This window comes from Tamandua tetradactyla, chromosome 3 (genome assembly GCF_023851605.1).
Source record: "Tamandua tetradactyla isolate mTamTet1 chromosome 3, mTamTet1.pri, whole genome shotgun sequence".
Classification (NCBI taxonomy): Eukaryota; Metazoa; Chordata; class Mammalia; order Pilosa; family Myrmecophagidae; genus Tamandua; species Tamandua tetradactyla.
Window position 1 is genome coordinate 109,177,079 of NC_135329.1, and position 19,867 is coordinate 109,196,945.

General features: G+C 38.9%; 1 pseudogene; it reads right to left on the reverse strand.

The window, feature by feature from the left end:
• Nucleotides 1-8,586: 8,586 nt before the first annotated feature.
• On the reverse strand, nucleotides 8,587-9,562 carry LOC143675740 (histone RNA hairpin-binding protein-like; annotated as a pseudogene).
• Nucleotides 9,563-19,867: the final 10,305 nt, after the last annotated feature.

Below are 19,867 nucleotides of genomic sequence, written 5' to 3' on the forward strand. Positions count from 1 at the left end.
TGTGGCCGTTGCCACAAGGGACCCCATCGCGCAGAAGACTGTAGGTCAGCCTTCAATGCGCAGGGTGTGCGCCTTTCTGGCCGCCCTGAACAGGACCCAAAAAACGGGCAGAGGGGGTCCACCCTTTCGGTGGACCCCCCTGCATGCCATCCGGCGACACAACACCCGTCCAAATTCGCGCATCCCCTGGATCAGCAGGACTGGACCTCTGTGCCACCTCCAGGCTTGTACTGACCCCCTCCATGGGAGTCCAATTGGTGGGGACCTCCTTTAAAGGGCCCTTACCAACGAAGACTGTTGGGCTCATATTAGGGAGAGCATCCACAGCCCTGAAAGGACTAACAGTTATACCAGGCATTGTAGATTCGGATTTCACAGGCTTTGCCCAGGTTATGGTTCAGTCTCAGCAAGGCACCCTAGTCATTGCAGAGGGTGATAAGCTGGCACAGCTCCTGCTCTTGCCCAGCTTACATGCATCCTTCCCGAGTAGAACCAGACAGAGAGGAAATAAAGGGTTTGGATCTACTGGAGAAGTTTTTGAAGGCCTCCATATGTCCCTGGAGTCTCGACCCATGCTAACTATTAAGGTACAAGGCAGACCCTTCATGGGCCTGCTAGATACCGGGGCCGATCGGTCGATCATAAGACAACAGGAATGGCCCTCCGCCTGGCCGACGTGCAAGGCGGAGGAAACCATTAGAGGGTATAGGCCACGGCCTGTCCCCAAAAGCTCAACTGTCTGTAGCCTTGTTTACATATAACTTTTTGAATGAAAACTCACAAGGAATGACACCTGCGCTTCAGCACACCACTCCAAACCCTCCACATAGAGGTTTAGTCCGATGGAAGGATGTCCTGTCGGGACAGTGGCAAGGCCCTGACCCAGTGCTCAGCTGGGCCAGAGGCTCTGTTTGTGTTTTTCCCTAGGAACCAGGACGTCAACCAGTGTGGGTTCCGGAAAGACTGGTGAGAACCGTGACGTCGCCCGAGGACGCCAAGGAACTGTTGCCCAGAAAATTGATAAGCCTCCAACCAGAGCCACCAGATCCGGTCTCCAACTCTGCTGATGACGGCGGCGACTGACGAGATGGCAACGAAAACGCCGGTCACCCTTCGATTGTTTAGAAGGGGGACCAGTTTTAATAACCCCCATTGCCTTCGACCTTTCCAAACTGGGCGAGACTGTACAAAGTCTGTGGAACCGAGTCACCTCTTGGTTCTCTTGGCCCAATTTGACTACTTGGATCCTCGTGGCAGTGGGACTATTAGTGGGTTTAGTCACTGTTAAATGTTTGTTAGAACGCTTGTTCCAGACACAGCAGCAATTACGTGTCACTACCATGTTGGCTATGTCACTCGCCCCTGATGCTCCTGGCAACGACCGTCCCGCTGCCCGGTCCTCCCCCTCACCGGACGGTCCATCCCGGCCACTCAGGGCGGGGCGCTCGAAAACAGGATCTGCTGCAAAGCCCATGGCCGTGTCCCGGGTGTAAAAGGCGGCACCAGAAGTCATAATTTTTGTCTAAAGGATGATCTCTAAGGCAGAGTCACGGTCCTGGCCAGACTAGACTCCGGCCATTGCACAGAGACATCTAGTGACACCCTCGACTCTGGTTGCCGCTCTCCTGAGCCCCGCTTAGCCCAGTTGCGAGGCGAAGCACTGCAGGGAGAGTCACGTGGTTTCCAGTTCACGGGCTCTCCGGTCTCTATATGAGGAGTGCATTCTGGTTGGTGCCTAGCAAGCCTAGTCCAGACTCCCCAAAGCACCAAAACAAGTAGTGGGCTAATCAAGCTCACGGGAGCTCACTCATCAATGGAGACACTGGGTCTAAGAAAGGGTCTACGGACCAAAAATAATAAAAAAGGGGGAGATGTGGAGAGCCGCCTCCCGGGTCAGGCCTAGTGGACACGCTGCAGCCTGCTCTAGAGTTCCCCCCGCCCATCGAGTGAGTCAAGATGGCGCCCGCGTCCTGTTTCCGCGTATGACGCACGCGCCCACCAACCCTATCTTCCAATCACCTCTGTATACGTGGCACTAACGTATTGGGTTTGGGCACAGTATATAAGAGGTTACCCAGACAGGGTGGGTGGAGACGACCCACAGGGAGCCGTACCTGACGGCCGCATAGAGGTTGTTCCCCCGCGGGGTATTCTGTCCTGCGTGGAACCTGTAACAGAGAATGCAAGCTTAACTCCAGTAAAGGTCTGTGCTCACAACTGCTACGTGTCTTGGATCTGTGTTTCTCACCAGCGCGGATTTGTCTGCGTCTCTCTGTCTCTCCTCATTGTCTCACCCGCCGGCCGGGGGCTTGACGCTGAGCGAGAAGTCGCGGACAGAACTGCAAGAAAGTTTTCCAAAGTAGCTGTACCATCTTACATTCCATCAGCAGTGTATGACGGGTCCAGTTTCTCCTAATTCTTACTAATATTTATGGTCTGGCTTTTTTAGTTTTAGCTACTGTGCTGATTTGAACATATGACATTTTGATTAGTTGGTTTCCATGGAGATGTGACCCTTCCCATTCAAAGTGGGTCTTAACCCATTACTGGAGTATTTTAAGAGAGAGAGACATTTTGGAGAAACACATAGAGGCTTGAAGAAAGAAAATACCCCAGTAGAGCCAAAGGGATGCACAAAATGCTGAGACAGCCATTTTGAAACCAACCCAGGAAAGAAGGGCCAGCAGAGGGCACTATGTGCCTTCTTATGTGATAGAGGAACCCTGGATGCCATCCACCTTTCCTTAGTGAAGGTATTTTCTTGCTGATGCCTAACTTGGACATTTTCATTCCTTAGAACGACAAATGTATAACCTAATACAGCCCATTTGTAAAAGCCAATCCATTTCTGGTACATAGCATTCCAGCAGCTTTAGAAAACTGAAACAGTTATCTTAAAAGGTGAGAAGTTAAACCTCACAGTGGCTTTTATTTGCATTTTCTTAACAACTAATGGTGATAAATATTTCTTAACGTCTTTTTATGTGCTTATTGGCTATATGTATGTATCTTTGGAGATCTGTCTTTATTATTGAATTGTAAGAATTATTTATATAATTTGGGTACAAATCCATTATCAGCTATATGATCTGAAAATATTTTCTCTCATTCTGTGGCTGTTCACTTTCTCAATGGAATCAGTTGCAGCACAAACGTGTTTTTAATTTTGATGAAGTCCAATTTATCAATTTTTTCCTTTTGTTACTTCTGCCTTGTGCCACATCTAAGAAACCATTACCTAACCCAAGATACTGAAGATTTACTATATTTTCTTCCAATAGTTTTATAACTTTATCTCTAATATTTATATCTATTATCAGTTTTGCTTTAATGTTTGTAGCAAGCTGCCTTTTAATATAAATTTCAGTTATAGAAGGTCAAAAAAGAGTGGTAAATAGGTTTGTGGTAACCTTAAATAATCAGATAGGCAATAATGGCAGAAAGAAAAAAGAAATTGAGGAGGCATGGACCATGGACACAGAACTAAATACATTTTGGTAAGCTATTTAGAAGGAGCCAGTCAAAGATAACATCATATAGCTTAAAATTTCATGGAGGAAATGAGTTTCAAGGAGATAGGCAGTTGGAGTTTCCTCTCAGGAAGCGTCAACCTGAGGGGAATGGTCAGTATTCTAGGAATTGGCTTCATTGAAAAATTAGGTCTTAGAGTGTTGAGCAGAATGGATTTGATTGCACTGTTTTAAAAAGAAATGGCAAATTCTTAGCTGGATGCAAGTATCTAGCTATGAAGTACGGTTATCCTTAATCCCCAACAGTGTTTGTGGCTAATCTTGACTCTTTCTACCAAATCTGAAATCTTGTGACCTCAATTTTGGCAGCTATGTTAATAGAAAATTCATCGAGAAGTTGAAGGTATTCATTTTCCAATGTACCAATTCTCACTTCTTGCTAGTGGAAAAATTGAGAAGTGATGGGAAACTTTGAGTGCTTTCATTGTATCAAATTAATCTCAAAAAGCAAATTACTCAGTGAACTCTTCCACCCTACTTATATTCTATATAAAAACAAATGCTGTATTAGCAAACTGTAAACCAAAGTCATCAACTCCAATGATGCTGAGGTGGAACTCTCACCGACCATCAAACATGATGACCCTTGGATCAGTGCAGGAGTGGCACTGCCTTCTCACAATGTCTTGAACTGTGACCTGATTAAATGAAAGGCCTAATGAAAAGAATCTATCCAGCAGCTTCCCTTCATTATTCTCTCTCCACTAAACGTCATAGGCAGCATCCGGTGTCAGGAACAAATCATTTTCTGACTTATAACCACACTAAACACTTTTGCAGCCATAAAACATGATGCAAACTGGCTTGGAGACATCCATTTTTAAACAGCTGACATTAATGATGTATATAGAGAGAGCAAAAAGCTGTATTTTGCCCATCTCAGTATACTATATATTCTGGTGAAATCTTTTTGGAAGAAAAACTTGTGCATCAAACTTCTTTTTAAAAAGAAATGGCACCTCCAGAGCACAGAATGCTCTTAGAATAATATTTCTTCATTTAAGAGTCTGAAGTGTGCCATAAGGCAAAATGCAATTATGTACCACTAGCATATTTTTGTAACTAGTAAACACCTCAAACTACGACCTTATATTTTACTGTACAAAGCCTGATTAATTAACCTGCCATGAAGGTTATAATGTCAGTGTCCTTAAAATATATGATAAACAATGCAAGTGCAGAAGGAAGCAATAACACTATGAATTCTTCTTAGAAGCAAAAAAGTATCTGTACCACTTTGTGGGTTTTCATGTTTGGTGCCAGTGAACAACCTGAAATAATGCCTCGGTGCTTATCTGAAAATGTGGCAATAATTTCATATTTACCTAAAGCAAATAAATTCTATCAAAAGTAGGCAAATTAATTTAAAATTAACTACAATTATGGTGATAATTGTGACATTTGAGTAATATTTTTACTGAACTAACCAGGTCATATTGCAGAATATAAACTAAGTCCCAATATGTGTGGGACTTAGTATACAATGGACTGCAGACATCTTTATTATTTGGCAATCATGTGTCTATTCTTTCACAATCAGTTTTGATGGAAGAAAGTAAAGTTTATTTTAGTTTAAAACCCAATGTTATCATCGACATGCACCACATCCAGTTTGACTAAAATATGAAATTTAAATTTGCCATAAAAGGCAAGTTTGGGACTTGTAAAAGTAGAAAAATTTGAAATACCCTGATATAACTTCAGTTGCTGATGTAATCACATTTCATTTGTACTCCTACAGTCTAACTGTATCAGGTTGCATTCCTTTTGTAGGTAAATAGAAGGGGATTTAAGAAGTGCTCTGAGGCGAACGATCTTGCAAATGCTTGGAGCAGAGGCTCCGTTTATTTCCAAGCCCAGAAATACATGTAGAAATCTGTATCATTAAGGAAAAAGGAGGGTTACAGGCTAATAGAGACCTAGGACCAAATCTGATTTCCTGTGTGTTCTAGGTGTGTTGTCTTAGGCACATCAGTTAACCTCTTTATATATTTATTTCCTCAATTATTCAAGGGAAACAGTAATATAAACCTTGTAGATTCATTTTGAGGATTATACTTAGGGCTTTTAAATAAAATAAATGGCATATAATAAATACTTACAAGGACCCATATTTAATTTATAATGACAATCAATGACATTTGAACCACTAACAGAATTCTTCCCGACAAGAAGTAATAAAGAATTAATAAGACTAGTGAACTAAACTTAAAATCTTTTACATCAGGATTCCAGATTGTGAGGCCATTGCTGAAATGTGTTATTTTGGTGCTTGCTTCAGAGAGTTTAGTTGTTCTTCAGTGAGGCTCAGAAATCTGAATATGTGCCCCTGTGGATCCACAGCAGGTCATCCAAAGGCAGAACTTTATGAAAAATCATCCCATTTCTGAGCATCAAGGAGATTTTATCAAGGCCAGGACGTTTACAAGTGGGGTTTGCAGAAAAGAGGCTGTTAGTTAGTTATCTAAGCAAAATGTCTCCTAGATTGGTCCCATAGGGTGCCATTCAGCTAAATCTGATTATGGCTATGCTTAACAAGACCAGGTGTTTTCCTCCTGGATTCACATAGCCAGCACTGGGGAGCAGCCCTGGGGAGACAATTGTCTCAGTCTAGATTGCCTGCAAGTCAAGCTTTGGCAGTGACTTAATCCTGGCATCAAGAAATGATCACATCAGTCAACGAGTACAAACACTATTGGAATGACAGAAGTTAAGTTGGAAGCAAACAACCCTACAGACTACAGAATGTTAGTATTCCTAAGACTGATGGAGAACAGTGTGGCCTGACTGTCTTCATCACCATCATATTTTTCTCTTTATAGTCACAAAGTAAAAAAGGCTAAAACTTCAACTATTCTAAGTTTGCTATTCTAACAGTCAAGTGTCTTGGATTCCGAATAAAGCTTATTCTCTGCAGGACTTCACATTTGGAAGCGCCTCCCTCCAATTCTTGGAGATAAATCTTACATTGGTTACCAAGAGGTAAGCTTTAGGCACTGCACTGTCATTTAGTTTTGGAAGCTTCAAGCAATTCCTTGAGATTTGGGTTGCCTTTTTTCATCTGAATTCATAAATGTTATTTCCAAATCTTTCTTTTTGAGTTGGTGCATCCTGGTAATCTGGAGCAAGCCACAGTTCTTTGGGAATCAGCAAGTTTGGCTCCTCTCATGCTGAGGCTCACATAATTGCCATCACTGAATTATGCCTTATGGTGAAGACTTTGATTATTGTCAGAATGTGCTATAAGAACCATCGTTTTGGTTTCCATTTCCTCAGGCTTTGAAGATGCTAGAGAGACATTGCCTACTTACCCTCACAATATTACCCTAAATAGCATGGTATACAAAGAATACTTCTTAGAATTTCATCTGTGGAGGAGCAACTGTAACTACTTTTCTACTGAGAAAAAGTTAGGAAAACCAAGTATTTCTCCTCCTTTCTCAGCATCTTCCAGAAAGATGCAGTCGATGTGATACAACTGGTTTTCCTTGAAAAAATTCTACTTAAAAAAAATCATTTAATACTGTGAGCATTGAGTCTGGTTTGTTTTTGTCTTGATGTACTAGGCTTCAGGTGGAAAGAATTGCATTGTTTTAATCAATATGCCTTAGCTGGTGGCATAATTTCTTCACTGGTCCAAGTAATACACCATTTTTATTCTGATTTTTAATCCATTTTATCTCCCATTTACAGTTCTATTTTCTTCTCCCAGCAAACACTGATTATAGTACATCTAAAGAAGTTTTCCAGTCTACTCCTTTAATGTACTTGCATGTATAAAATCATAAAGCATGAATAGTAATATTTAATGTTTGCTCTGAAATATTAGACCAAAATGTATCTCACTGGCAGCCTTTTTGGCAACTTTTAAAATCGGATATTTTAAAAATCCGTCTATGATTTTTATAGTTAGTTCATTATTTTTAACTTCTGCATGGCATTCTATCATACTGTTTTACGTGTCTCCCTACTTATATGCATATCTATGCATATACAGATAAAAGGGCCGGTATGTGATATGTATATCATAGGGTATTGTTTTCACAATGTTTATTTGGTTGTTTGTTTCTTTTGGGTACATGGGCTGGTAATCCAACCTGGGTTCCCACATGGCAGGTGAGAATTCTCCCACTGAACTACCTGGGCACCCTTCCATACTTTTATTTATTAAATGGAATGGAGGATCTTTCATAATTTTTGCTATTATGACTTGACATGAATGTCTTCTTATACTCACGTGAAAATAAAGGTAAAAGAATTAGAAATAATTTGTTATCTGCAGATGTTATTATTGTCCATATAGAAAACTGAAAAGACAAAATTTAAAAACCTGTTTTCCTGCAGAACATATTAACTTCAACCCACCACAAATACCTTCTCTCCTTTTAATATGGTTCTTTCCTTTTTATTTTTTCAATACCACCCATACAAAAGCAGTAGAAACATAAAAGTCTTCAGACATTTATGATCAAATATTTGAACGGAAATTCTGTACACATTATCATTTACAGCAGTTTTACATGGAACTGGTTGTAAAAATATGTTCCTTCTAAATCCCTTGGATTGCCTTACTCTGAACACTACAGGTAGGAGAACTGACCTAGCACTATTCACAAATACCCAATGGGCTTGTACAACTGACACAAAATTCATTCATGTTAACAGCTCATTTGAACATCTCCGAGTACTCAGTGCTCTGCATGAGGAAAAATCAACCTTGACATCTTAACAAAAGGATAAGAATTAAGTTTACATAAAGATATTAAAGGCAAACAATTCTGAAAATATTTTGCCAGATAGTATAGTAGCTGACAAAATACACAGCAAAATCCAGAACTACCATGGTGGCAAATTAGAGTTAAAATCTCATGTGGAAAACCAGTTAAAGCTACTTGTCATGTAACCCAGGAGGACGACAGGGATTAAGTAACTGAATCTGTTGCAGGACCTCTACAAATTCCTTCTTCCTTGGATTTAGTCCCATTTACCATTTAAAACATGCAAAAATCAGTCACTACACAACAAATTCATGTTGCTTAAGAAAATACAGCAGGGATAACACTTCATCACGAGATGAACTATTAACAGACACTCCGGGCAGCTCTCTGCACAAGTGGTCTCTAGCCAGCACCTACTAGCTCAGAACTGAGAAGTCCTTCAAGGGCTTGGTGCATTGAGAAAGGCTTCCAGGTAGAACTTGTCCTTCCCCTGTGAGTCTGCGTGTCTGACTTTGGTGGGTGTGTCAGAGAAATATCAAAGTTATCCTGGGAACTGTCTAGGACTCAGAGCTGCTTTCTGCAGATTAGGTCTCCATTTCACCGAGGTCTATGGGATGTTATTTTTTGCAAATTACATCCTTTCTTAGCTGGTGGATCCAAAAAATATAGCACCACCTTCCAGAGTTTAATGTGGTTGTCTCATCAACGTCGGCAATACTTCTCAACTTTGTTGGGGGTCTTTGGAGGAGCACCTGATTGTCAGGGGTGCCTCGGGACCCCTCTGGTGTACTGGTCTTGGGTGATGGTGCTCTTCCCGTTGTTGGCCTGTTTCTGTCTTCTCATCAGGACGCTCTTGTCTGGCTCCAAATCGGCCACTGCAAACGTCCACTCCTTTGAATCGGAACTTCCTGAGGATGATGTTCCTTCTCTCCCAATGTCATTTATGAGAAGTTTTCTTTTATATCTTGCTATCTCTTTATTAACCATGGTCCTCATCTCATCATCCTTGACTGCACTGCCCCAGTCTGGGCACCTGGATGGGGGCTTAGAGCCCTCAGGATGGTAAAGCTTCGCAGTCAATGGTCCGTCCTCGGGGGCACGCTTCAATCCCAACCTGCGGGGTCGGGTCCTCACCTAGTGGTGGGAGTCCGAGTCCTCCGGCTATCTGCACTGGTTAGTTCTGAGCTCCGGGTCCAGGGGCCACTTGGCTGGGGACTGCTGGCTGGCGTTACGGCACCTGAGAGGGCTTTGCCGGGGCAGGGCACGGCGCGCGGGGGGCTGCTGCAGCCACTGACTGGCTGTCCTTTCTCTCATTGTTTTTAGACTGCTAATTTTATTTCCTTTTACTCCTGCTCTGGCTGCTCTGTCATCTGTTCCTGTGGTAGAGTGAATTATATTCCTCAGTTTAGACATGCTCTTTTTCTTAATATTACCGATATTCCCGTGGGTATAGTCTGATTGCAAATAGGATTTCTTGAAGACGCTATTTTTAATTAAGGTGCAACCCAGAAACCGAATGAGTTTGGGTCTTAATCTGCATTGCCACGGCCTTTAAAAGAGAAAGAAACGAGAAGCCATTGGGAAGAGCTGGAAGAGGGAGAAAGAGTCAGAAACTGGAAGTCAATTGAACATGGGACAGAAGGAAAAGGACAAAGGGCATAGTGATGTCACAAGCAAAGGAACCCCAAGGATTGCCAGTATCCATCGCCAGAATGTGTTACATTTTGGGTAGAAAGCATCACCTCCTGATGCCTCTACTCTGGACTTCTCCTTGCCTCAAAAATCTTAAGCCAATAAATTCCCATTTTAAAATTAAGCTGGTATGACATTTGTTGCAGCAGTCTGGCAAACTGAGACAGTGGCCTTGGACATAAAATCTTCTGTTTTCAGTTTCTTTGGACCCTGGTATTTCTTGGATTTCTGGTAGTTCTTAATGTTTACAGTTAAGATCTCTTTCAATACTGTTGGCTGCTGCTCATCTTTCATCCATCTCACAGTCTCCACAAGAATCCCAGGATGCTAATCTCTGCCTGCATCAAATCCTATTTACCCTGAATCTCTTAAATACCGTTACCAATCCTGTTGCTCCAAGACACACCCTTTAGGCTGTGCACACTTTCCCTGTTTACTTCCAAAATAAGCAAATCATGGAGAAAGAAGACAACAGACTAAAACATCTTCTATTTGTGTTTTATACAAGAGAATTAAGAGTAGGATGCCTAGTGTATTATTATTATCAAATCAGAACACTTTTAAGAGTTTCAGAGGACACTGTTGAAGATGACAACCATCAGATGCTAATCAGGACCTATGGTCTCTCTCTATTTTAATCCCTCTTAGAAGAAGAAAAGATTATGAAAATGTTGAATAAGTTAATGAAAACATTAATTCATCCTATCTAATGTCATGAAAATATGTGTAATAAATGTTTTAAAGTAATTTTACATGCAAAATATCTAAAGCTATGTGAATTTTAGTGAAAACAATATATTTGATGAAACTTTAAATTGCTTTACCCTTTAATTTTGCTCTTCAAGTAGGGTGAATGGTAAATGTCAGCACAAAATACTGCCATAAAATAGTTCTGTATTTGAAAGATTTCCACACATTAATTGAAACTTCTGAGGTTAATCTTCTTGTTTGCAATGGCATAAAATATTTTCCCAATTATTTATAAGTTTAGCCAATTAACTAGTTTTTCTTGCCTGCCTGTTTAAGAAGGATAAGAGTCCAATTGGTTCAGGAATTGGATAAGAGATTATTAATTGAGGCTTCAAATAAAACTCACATTTTCCAACAGAGAGGACATAAAGACTTTGTTGTACAATGCTGAATCTGTATCCTTGATTCTGATTTAATGAGGATTACATATTATGCTTTCAAGTGTACTGTGATAGATGGAATAATGGCTCCCCAAAGATGTCCATATCTCAATCTCTAGAACCTGTGAATATGTTACCTTGCAAAGCAAAATTGACTTTGCAGTTGTGATTAAATTAATCTTGTAATGGGAAGATTATTCTGCATTCAACAGGCACGTCCCATTTAACTACAAGGGTCCTTATTAGAGGGCAATAGGAAAATCAGATTCTGAGGAGATGTGATCAATGGAGGAGAGGTTAGAAAGCAAGAGAGGGATTTGAAGATGCTATGCTTCCAGCTTTGAAGATAGGGGAAAGGGCCATGAGCCAAGAATACACATGGTCCCCAGTACCTGGAGAAAGCAAAGAAACAGACTCTCCCCTAGAGTCTCCAGAAGAAATTTTATTTTCATTTTAGTACTTCTGACCTCCAGAGTTGTAAGATAGTAAGTTTGTGTTGTTTCAAACCATTTTGTTAGTGATAATCTGCTACAGGAGCAATAGAATACTAATACATGTAGCTTTCCCTGGGATACTTCCAAGGAAAAGATCCTCAGGGCATTAAATTTGAGTTTTACTGAATTGTTCCTTTGTTCATGCCACCCAAATTGAAAACAAAATATCAGAATTACTAGTTGCATTAGCTTGTTAAGCTGCCAGAATGCAATATAATAGAATTGGAATGGCTTTTAAAAAGGGAATTTAATATGTTACAAGTTTACAGTTCTAGTGCCTAGAAAATGTCCAAGCTAAGACACCAACAAGAGGTTACTTTCATTCAAGAAAGGCTGATGCCATCTGGGACACCTCTGTCAGCTGAGAAGGCATGTGACTGGTATCTGCTGGTCTCTTGTTCCTGGGCTCCATTGCTTTCAACCTCTGTTTACTGTGCAGGTCCCTCACTAGACATCTCTGGGTCTTGACTTAGCTCCTCCGAACACAACCCTGGGCTCTGGTCTGCTCAGCATCTCATGGGAAAGCACATTGCCATATCCACTGGCCCCACATTTCCAAATATCCACATCTCGCATCTGTTCTGACATCTCTGAAGCAACTGCTCTCCAAATGTCTGCATCTGCTCTGAGGTTTCTTCAGAATGTTTCCCCTTTAAAAAGACTCCAGTAAACTAATCAAGACCCACCTTGAATGGGCAGAGTCACATCTCTGTCCAATCAAAGCACCGCATACCCCAAATTGGGTGCGCCACATCTTCTGGAGATAATCAAAAGTCACATCCACAACTGTGAGCGCTACATCTCTGTGGAGATAATCTAATCAGAAGGGTTTCTTTCCATTTTACAATATTGAATCAGGATTAAAGGACAAGGCTTTTCTGGGGGTACATAACACCTTCAAACCAGCACACTACTATAGGGGGTTGTATTTTGGGAACTTACTTTATGTCACTACGATAAAGTCATCATAACCCATGAGCTATCATTTCTACCAATGACAGATTACTTTGTTCTCATATCCCCATTTTGGATTTTTTTTTTTCTAATGAAAGTTCCAACAAGGATTTCAACTACAAAAAGTGCATTTGGGGTATTGAGATGACTCCCCAAGTTACTTCTAAATTCTCTAGCTCTTGTCTCCCAATCCTCTCCAATCTCCTCAACCCAGTATCTTAAAAAGATTCTTAGGGTCTCATATCATGTTTGAGGATGTAAAAATTACTCTTTTATCTTCACAATTTCTTCCTCACTCAATGGTTTATTTCAAAATTTTAAATCCTTCAGAATTTGCTCATTATATGCAAAGCTATGTTTCAAGAATTCCCAAAAATCCTTTACTCTGTTAAAACCAGGCTCTCCCTAAGAAAAAGTGCCTTTATTTTTATTTTTTTCCTTCTGTTATGCATACAAAAATATCTGTTTTAAAAACATCATGTCCTCTTTGTTCTAGGCTGATCTGCATTCCTCATTGAGGCAATAAATGTCACTGGGTGGAGTGCAAGTAAAGAAGAAACAAGTCTTTGGTTACTTTGTCAAAACACCTTGCTACACTAGATATATTACTTAGCATTTTCACCTGAAGAATATAGGATCAAACCTGGCATGGTGGTGCTCTTCTATATGTAACTTCAGGGACTGAGACAAACACCATAGTCATATCTCAGCATCCAGAAAGTTTCAGAGCCACTGCTGATCTGAAAAATCTCCGCTTAAGCAAGGATTTTCTTTTTTTCAGCATGAAGATTGTTTCTAAGAGCCCTTGTGAATATGTTTTTGTGTTTTGCAAATGAATATAGAAGAATTGCCTGTTTATATGAAGTACTGATTAAGTCACGTCTCAGCTTCCCAAACCACCAACCATTTTCCATTCTCCCCCTCAAAAAACCTTCAGCATTTCAGTATTTTATTTTTAATTTTTCAAATGATAAATTTCTGATTCCCAATTGCATGGATTACTCTACTTATTATGGACTTAAACTCCTAAGAATGAGTTACCTAAAATTCAATAGCTTTTTGTCAATCTTCAATACTCATTTTTTATAAATCATGCTGGGGGTTTCCCAGGAAAAGAAATGCAATCCAAGTATAGGGAGAGAGATGAAGACTAAATGTTACCTACATAAATGAGTGTAAGCATTGCTGAAAGACTCTTGAACTAAAACTATCCTCTACACTGGTTTACATGAATCATTAAGGCTAATCTGTTCCAACAACAGATATGTAGTGGGAGAAGAGCCCATATTAAAAAGGAAGGTATTGGTCAGAATTGAAAGGTGTAAAGAAGAGATTAGAAATGCACAAAGCCAACCATGATTGATTATGAGAGTGGAAGATCTTGGTTTGCTAAGGCATGGCATTGGAATTTTCAGTATGCTGTAGAAGGATTAATACAAGAGAAAAATAATATGTTACAGGATGGTAAAATCCCAAATTTCAAACATCCAGTTTGTCACTCTTCAGACACTGTATATTTTAATATGCACGCTTCCCTAAAATTAAGAAAATGAAGTATGCTAATGTTAAATTCACAATGCTTATCAATAGTTATGAGTATTTTGTCTGAGATCTTCTTTGGGAACTGATCAACATATGAATGGAAACTAATGGGGGTGATAAGTTTCACAATCTAATTTAAATTGTCCCTTGAATAGTCATTTAAAGTAACTAATGTAAATAACTGGTATTTTTTCATTTTCTTCTTTCTGGCTTCATTTGAGAATAAGCTATGGATTAAAAAGGGTAACAATTAATGCTTATCTTTGAAAAGCTATAAATTACAAAGTCTATTCATAGGTATACCATATGCAAACATTTGAATGGAAAGTGACACCAAACATACAAATGTTTTCCAACATTTAGAGGAGGAGCATTTTGTAAACATTGCTTATAATGGTCTAAATTAATTTTGATAACCCTCTAATTAGAATGAATATTTTCTAACATTTATCATTATTGAAACTGTCACCTCATTTCAAGTACCTGTATAGATAATATGCTAAATGTCCTCTAAAGTGTATGTAAGAAAGGTACATTAAATATTAAATGAATATACATATTGTCTGTATTTACTTAGTGTCATTCAAATGGTTACCCTTCAAGTAGGGTAGTCAAGGACAACAATTTATTAGTTTAGGCTACAAACTGTAAAGATTAGAACTGACAGAAACCCAAGGCTCATTAGAGGGCATCTTCTCCAAACTGACTTCACTTCAGTTGTGGCATAGCCCTGATGATTTTGTTTAAAAAATGGAAGTGAGAATGTCACATCCAAGGACCCTTTCACTTGCTCTGGATCGCCAGAATGCATTTTAGATAAAGTTCTAGGGAAAACATTGGCATTTGCTGAAGAAGATACAATATAAATGGGACGAAGTTCATAGCTTTGATCGATAAATTTGTCTTTACACAATATACCACAGTGGGTAAGCAATTTTGAGTGTGAAAGTGGAAACAGTTTTGCTCATTTCTTCAAGTTTAAACTTAACGCAATATAGGTAAATTTAGAAACATCTCTGCTGTGTAGAAACCTCAAGGAATTTGCCATTCAGAAATGGTCAGGATAATTGAGAATTGGTGTTTTTAACACTCCGAAGACAGATTTGTTTCTTAACTATTTTGGTTTTTTTTTTTTTTACTGAAATAAAATCATTGGTTGTTGTTGGACCCTGGAACCTACTGAGATGTGTAGCATAAGCACTTATGTAGGTTCTAGTTTCTGTGGCTTTTGTAGGTTTCCCAATTCCTTCATTGCCTGTGGGTATCATTTCTCAGAGTAATCAAACAACCTGCATGAAATCTTGCCCCTTTCCCAGAGGTTATAAATCTGAAAATCTGATTTCCAAACCTGGCAGAATTGTGTGTAAAAGAAGAATACTATTTCTGAGTGAAGACTTGAGGGAATCCTGTATGAGTAAGCAAAACTAATGTGACCATTCTTGCTTCCTTTTTTTATTTGTTAGACAGATGAAACTGTTTGATGTTTGAATTCTAGCCAAGAGCAATATTATCACATTTCTTTGGATTGCCTTTCTTATTTCACATTGAGATGAAAAGTTGTAAATGCCACAGAACAGTGGAAAACAGTTTCATGAAGAGTTCAGTTACCTGAGTTTTCATCTGACGTTTACCACCTCCTAAAGACTGATTTCCAACTTTTGTGGTCCATTAGAATTATCTGAGAAGCTTTAAAAATATATGTTTATGTTTAGCTTCACCCCAATCTCTCTAGGACTGGGTCTAGTTGTCAGACTTTTTCAAGATCTGCAGATGCTTCTAATGTGCAGGAGATTAAGGATCACCAGTCTAAGGCAAGTCAATTATGCTCTCCAAAATTTGTCTTACCGTTTTGCTAATGAGAACATTGGATTACATGATGATTTTCAAAATCGGTGGGGGTGGTCAGGCAGTAGGCAGATCTCAATCTTTTCTTCAAACAAAATCTTACACTTACAACCTGAGTCACTGTTGCCTACAAAATAAATTAATAAGTAAAACAGAAAGGCCTAAATCTCCTTCACATATAATAGTAAGATCCATTCTCCATCTCAACTCCCATCAATCAATTTTCTCCTTCCTCTTTATGCTGGGACAAAAGTAGGCTTGCCTGAAGTCTGCCTACTGAGTGTCTCCAGTCTACTTTTCTGAGTTTTCCAAGGTCATGAGCATCTTTTCAGCATCTCCGAAGCATGCTATCCATTCTCCCATATTGACATAGGGGGTCAATTTCTTGTTCATTTCCTCTATAATATAAGCATTGCTATTAGTGTCAAGCTATTAATAAAGTTTTGCAAATTATGAAGGCAGTATTGTGGTAATTTTATCAGAGAAACAAATTATAATTTAATAATATTAAATTACATTATTAATTCATTAATATCATGAATTCCAAAATTCACTGATCATTTCCACCACCGGAAAGTTCTTATTGCTTATCTGCCACTTGCTACCATGTTGCAAAGCACACTTCCCATCCTATGAGTCTGCCCCTTCATTGTTTCTTCTCTTCTCCTTTTTGTATACCCCAGAGCTATTACCACTACCAGTCACCCCATTTTGTTTCACTGGCCCAGTAGGAGGAAAATGCACATATTTCTTTCATTACATTACAGGGCAATTTACATAGTTGATTTAAAGCTCACTCCTTGAGATGAGACCCAAAGACTCTTGACTTTATCAAACAAAAATGCTTATCAAGATATTTCCTGAAACAAGGGCCTTCTTCCTTTAAGGCAATTGTTATTCCCCTTGATTGTGGTAGCAAATGTAGTTTATTTTCCTTACTCATGATATTTTCTCCTCTATTTCTAATGTAAATCTAATAAGTAAAACAAATAAAGTTGCCAAATCTGGGTGAAGCAAAGTTTAGCTAGAAAGGGTCAGATAGTGTATATTTTAGCTTTTGCATGATATATAACCTCTGACACAACTGATCTCTGTTGTAACTTCTCAACTCTGCTGTTGAACTATAAGGCAGCCACAGGCAATATGTGAATGAAAGGATACGGCTGTGTTCCAATAAAACTTTATTTACAAAAAACATGGCTGGTTGTATTTGGTCTCAGACCAGAGCTAGCCAACCTGTCAATTAGTTTGACTGATCATAGATTTCAATTCAGTTATCTACTACTTCTTTCCACATTCCCCTTCCTCTTCCTATTTTATGGCCCATGAAAGTTTCCAGAAAGTCCTACTGATTCCAAGAAAAACAGTTTAGAAAACTACATTAATAAATGATACACAAAAAGTTCTCAAATTTCAGAATCACCTACTTTTAGTGAAAAATTGTTCAAGGCCAAGAGCATTTCTAAGTCACTTTTACATTGACCTGAGTTTGAAACTGGCAGAAGTTAAAAAAAAAAAAAGCAAATCAAACTTTCTGCATGACTTTTTCCAGGAGAGTAGAATTTTTCTTATGGCAAAATTATATGAGTGTATTTTTTACCCCAATAAGATTATGAACGTCTGAAAAGTGGGTACTTATCTTTTCCAAATACCAAGCATAACAATTAATATACAATAATTAATTCACATGGAGTAAGCATGTTGAAAACTTCTTATTTTTCCTAATTTTGATGTCACTAGCATTTTATCTTAATCAAATTAATTTCTGATAACAAATGCAATTAAAATGGATGTGAAATCCCATTTTCCACTCAAAATGATTGGCATTCAGAGGAAACACTGTTGCCTGGGAAAATTACATCTTAAATATTTCAGAATTGTTCTACATCTGGACAAAGGCCCAGAAATCCTTGAAAAATAAAAGGAAAAATAATTAGCTAAACAGGTATTTAGGTGTCTTAAATTTACAGAATAAAAACTTTATTTTTTTTCTTTAAAAAGAGAATCAGGTCAGTTGCTGTTGATCTAATCTACTTGCCTGAGCATCTCCTTGCCTTTCTCTTTTTGATGACTTTGCTCATGATTGACAAAGACTAAAGCTGACTGACAGATTTTTCCTGCACTGAACACAGATTTAAGGCCTATGCACATATAGAAATTATCTCAAATATTTCAATGCCAGGTCTTCTGCAATGCCATTACTGATGTAGTATCATTGAGAGGGAGGGGTAAAGGGTATGGGATGTATGACTTTTTTCTTGTTTCTTTTTATTTCTTTTTCTAGTGTGATGAAAATGTTCTATAAAATGATCATGGTGATTAATACACAACTATGTGATAATATTATGAGCCACTGATTGTCCGGACTGTATATGTGCGAAGATTTGTCAATAAAAATATTTTTAAAAGAGCAACTAAGCAAATGATGCAGCAGACATTAACAACAAAAATAAACATAGTTCTACCACTAAATGTATTTTGCTTTGTTTTATTTTATTTCATTTTTGTTTTGCTGTTGTTGTTGGCCAAAAGACAGTTTCATAACTAGGTACAAAAGGAATGTAAATATCAGGACTCATGAATTAGTTCTAAGCATACACTAACATTAATTATAAAATATTTATTCTAAAAAATGAATTGCTTGAAAATAAAAAATTGGCTTAAATTTATATTGACAAGCAAAAGACTAAATTAGAGGTCTTCAACTAGGTAAAAATTGTGGAGTAATTTTACTTAAAATTTTCCTAAGCATACTAGCTTATTATATGTATGTGCGTGTGTATATATATATAATATGTGTATGTATATATAATATATGTATACATATATGCACATGGCAATATAGGTAGCTTTTTGTGCCCAATTGGCAACAAATAAAAATATTTTTGCCATGGCTAAAAGAAAGCACTATTGCTATTCACTGAATATCCTTGTCTTTAAATGAGTGGTTTAGAAATGTCAGTCATTTGAGAGAATAATGGAGCTGAGGTGAATTCAAGGATTTCTCTGTACTTGGTATAACCTTTTTTTCTTCTTAGCAATTTTTTTTCAGGGAATCAAGAAGGGTAGCTAAAGAGGAAAAAACAGTTAAGCAGTGAAATTGGTGCCTTTTGAGCCCATTATGAAAGTGAAAGTGGAAGAAAACTGCTCAGAGGTAATAGCTGTAGTCTCTGCCTCTTTCCTTCAGGGTAGAGAACGACCCCAAGTGAGAGTATCTGATGCTTCGCAGGTGGAAACAGGTACCGTCTCAATAATGGGAAGGTGAGCGCCTCCCTCCTCTGGTAGGCAGCTTCTGAAATGACTTCTCCCACCCCTGTGTATTCACGCCCTGTGCAGCCTGTCCCTTCCCTGCAATTATGGACTGGACCAAGCATTTCGCTTCTAACAATTAGAAATATGAGGGAGGTGACGGGATTTCACTTCCAAGATTAGATTACAAAAAGAGTGCAGCTTCCATCTTAGATGTCTTTTCTTGTTTTCTCACTTATTTGCTCTAAGGAAAGATAGATGTCATCCTGTGACTGAGTTGCCTTATGAAGATGACCACATGGTAAAGAAGTAAGGTCTGTCTCCAGGCAACATCCAGCAAAGGCCTGAGGCTTTCAGTCCAAGAGCCCATGAGGAACTTAATCCTGCTAACAAGCATGTGAGTGAGCTTGGAAGCGAGTGCTCCCCAACCAAGCCTTGAGGTAACCACTGGCTCACGACTTGATTGCAGCCTGGGGAGAAAGTCCAGGCCAGAGGACTCAGCCAAGCTGTACCCAGACTCCAAACCTACAGTAACTAGGTGAGATAAGAAATATTTTTGTTTTTAAGCCACTGGCTTTTGTGATAATTTGTTACCTGGATATAGATAACTAATAAACAATTTCAGTTTCATAAAGTCAGAGGACGATGTGTAATTATGCCTGTGATGGATACTGCTTTGGTGCTGGTAAGTTTGTGCAGGGGGGGCAAGCAAA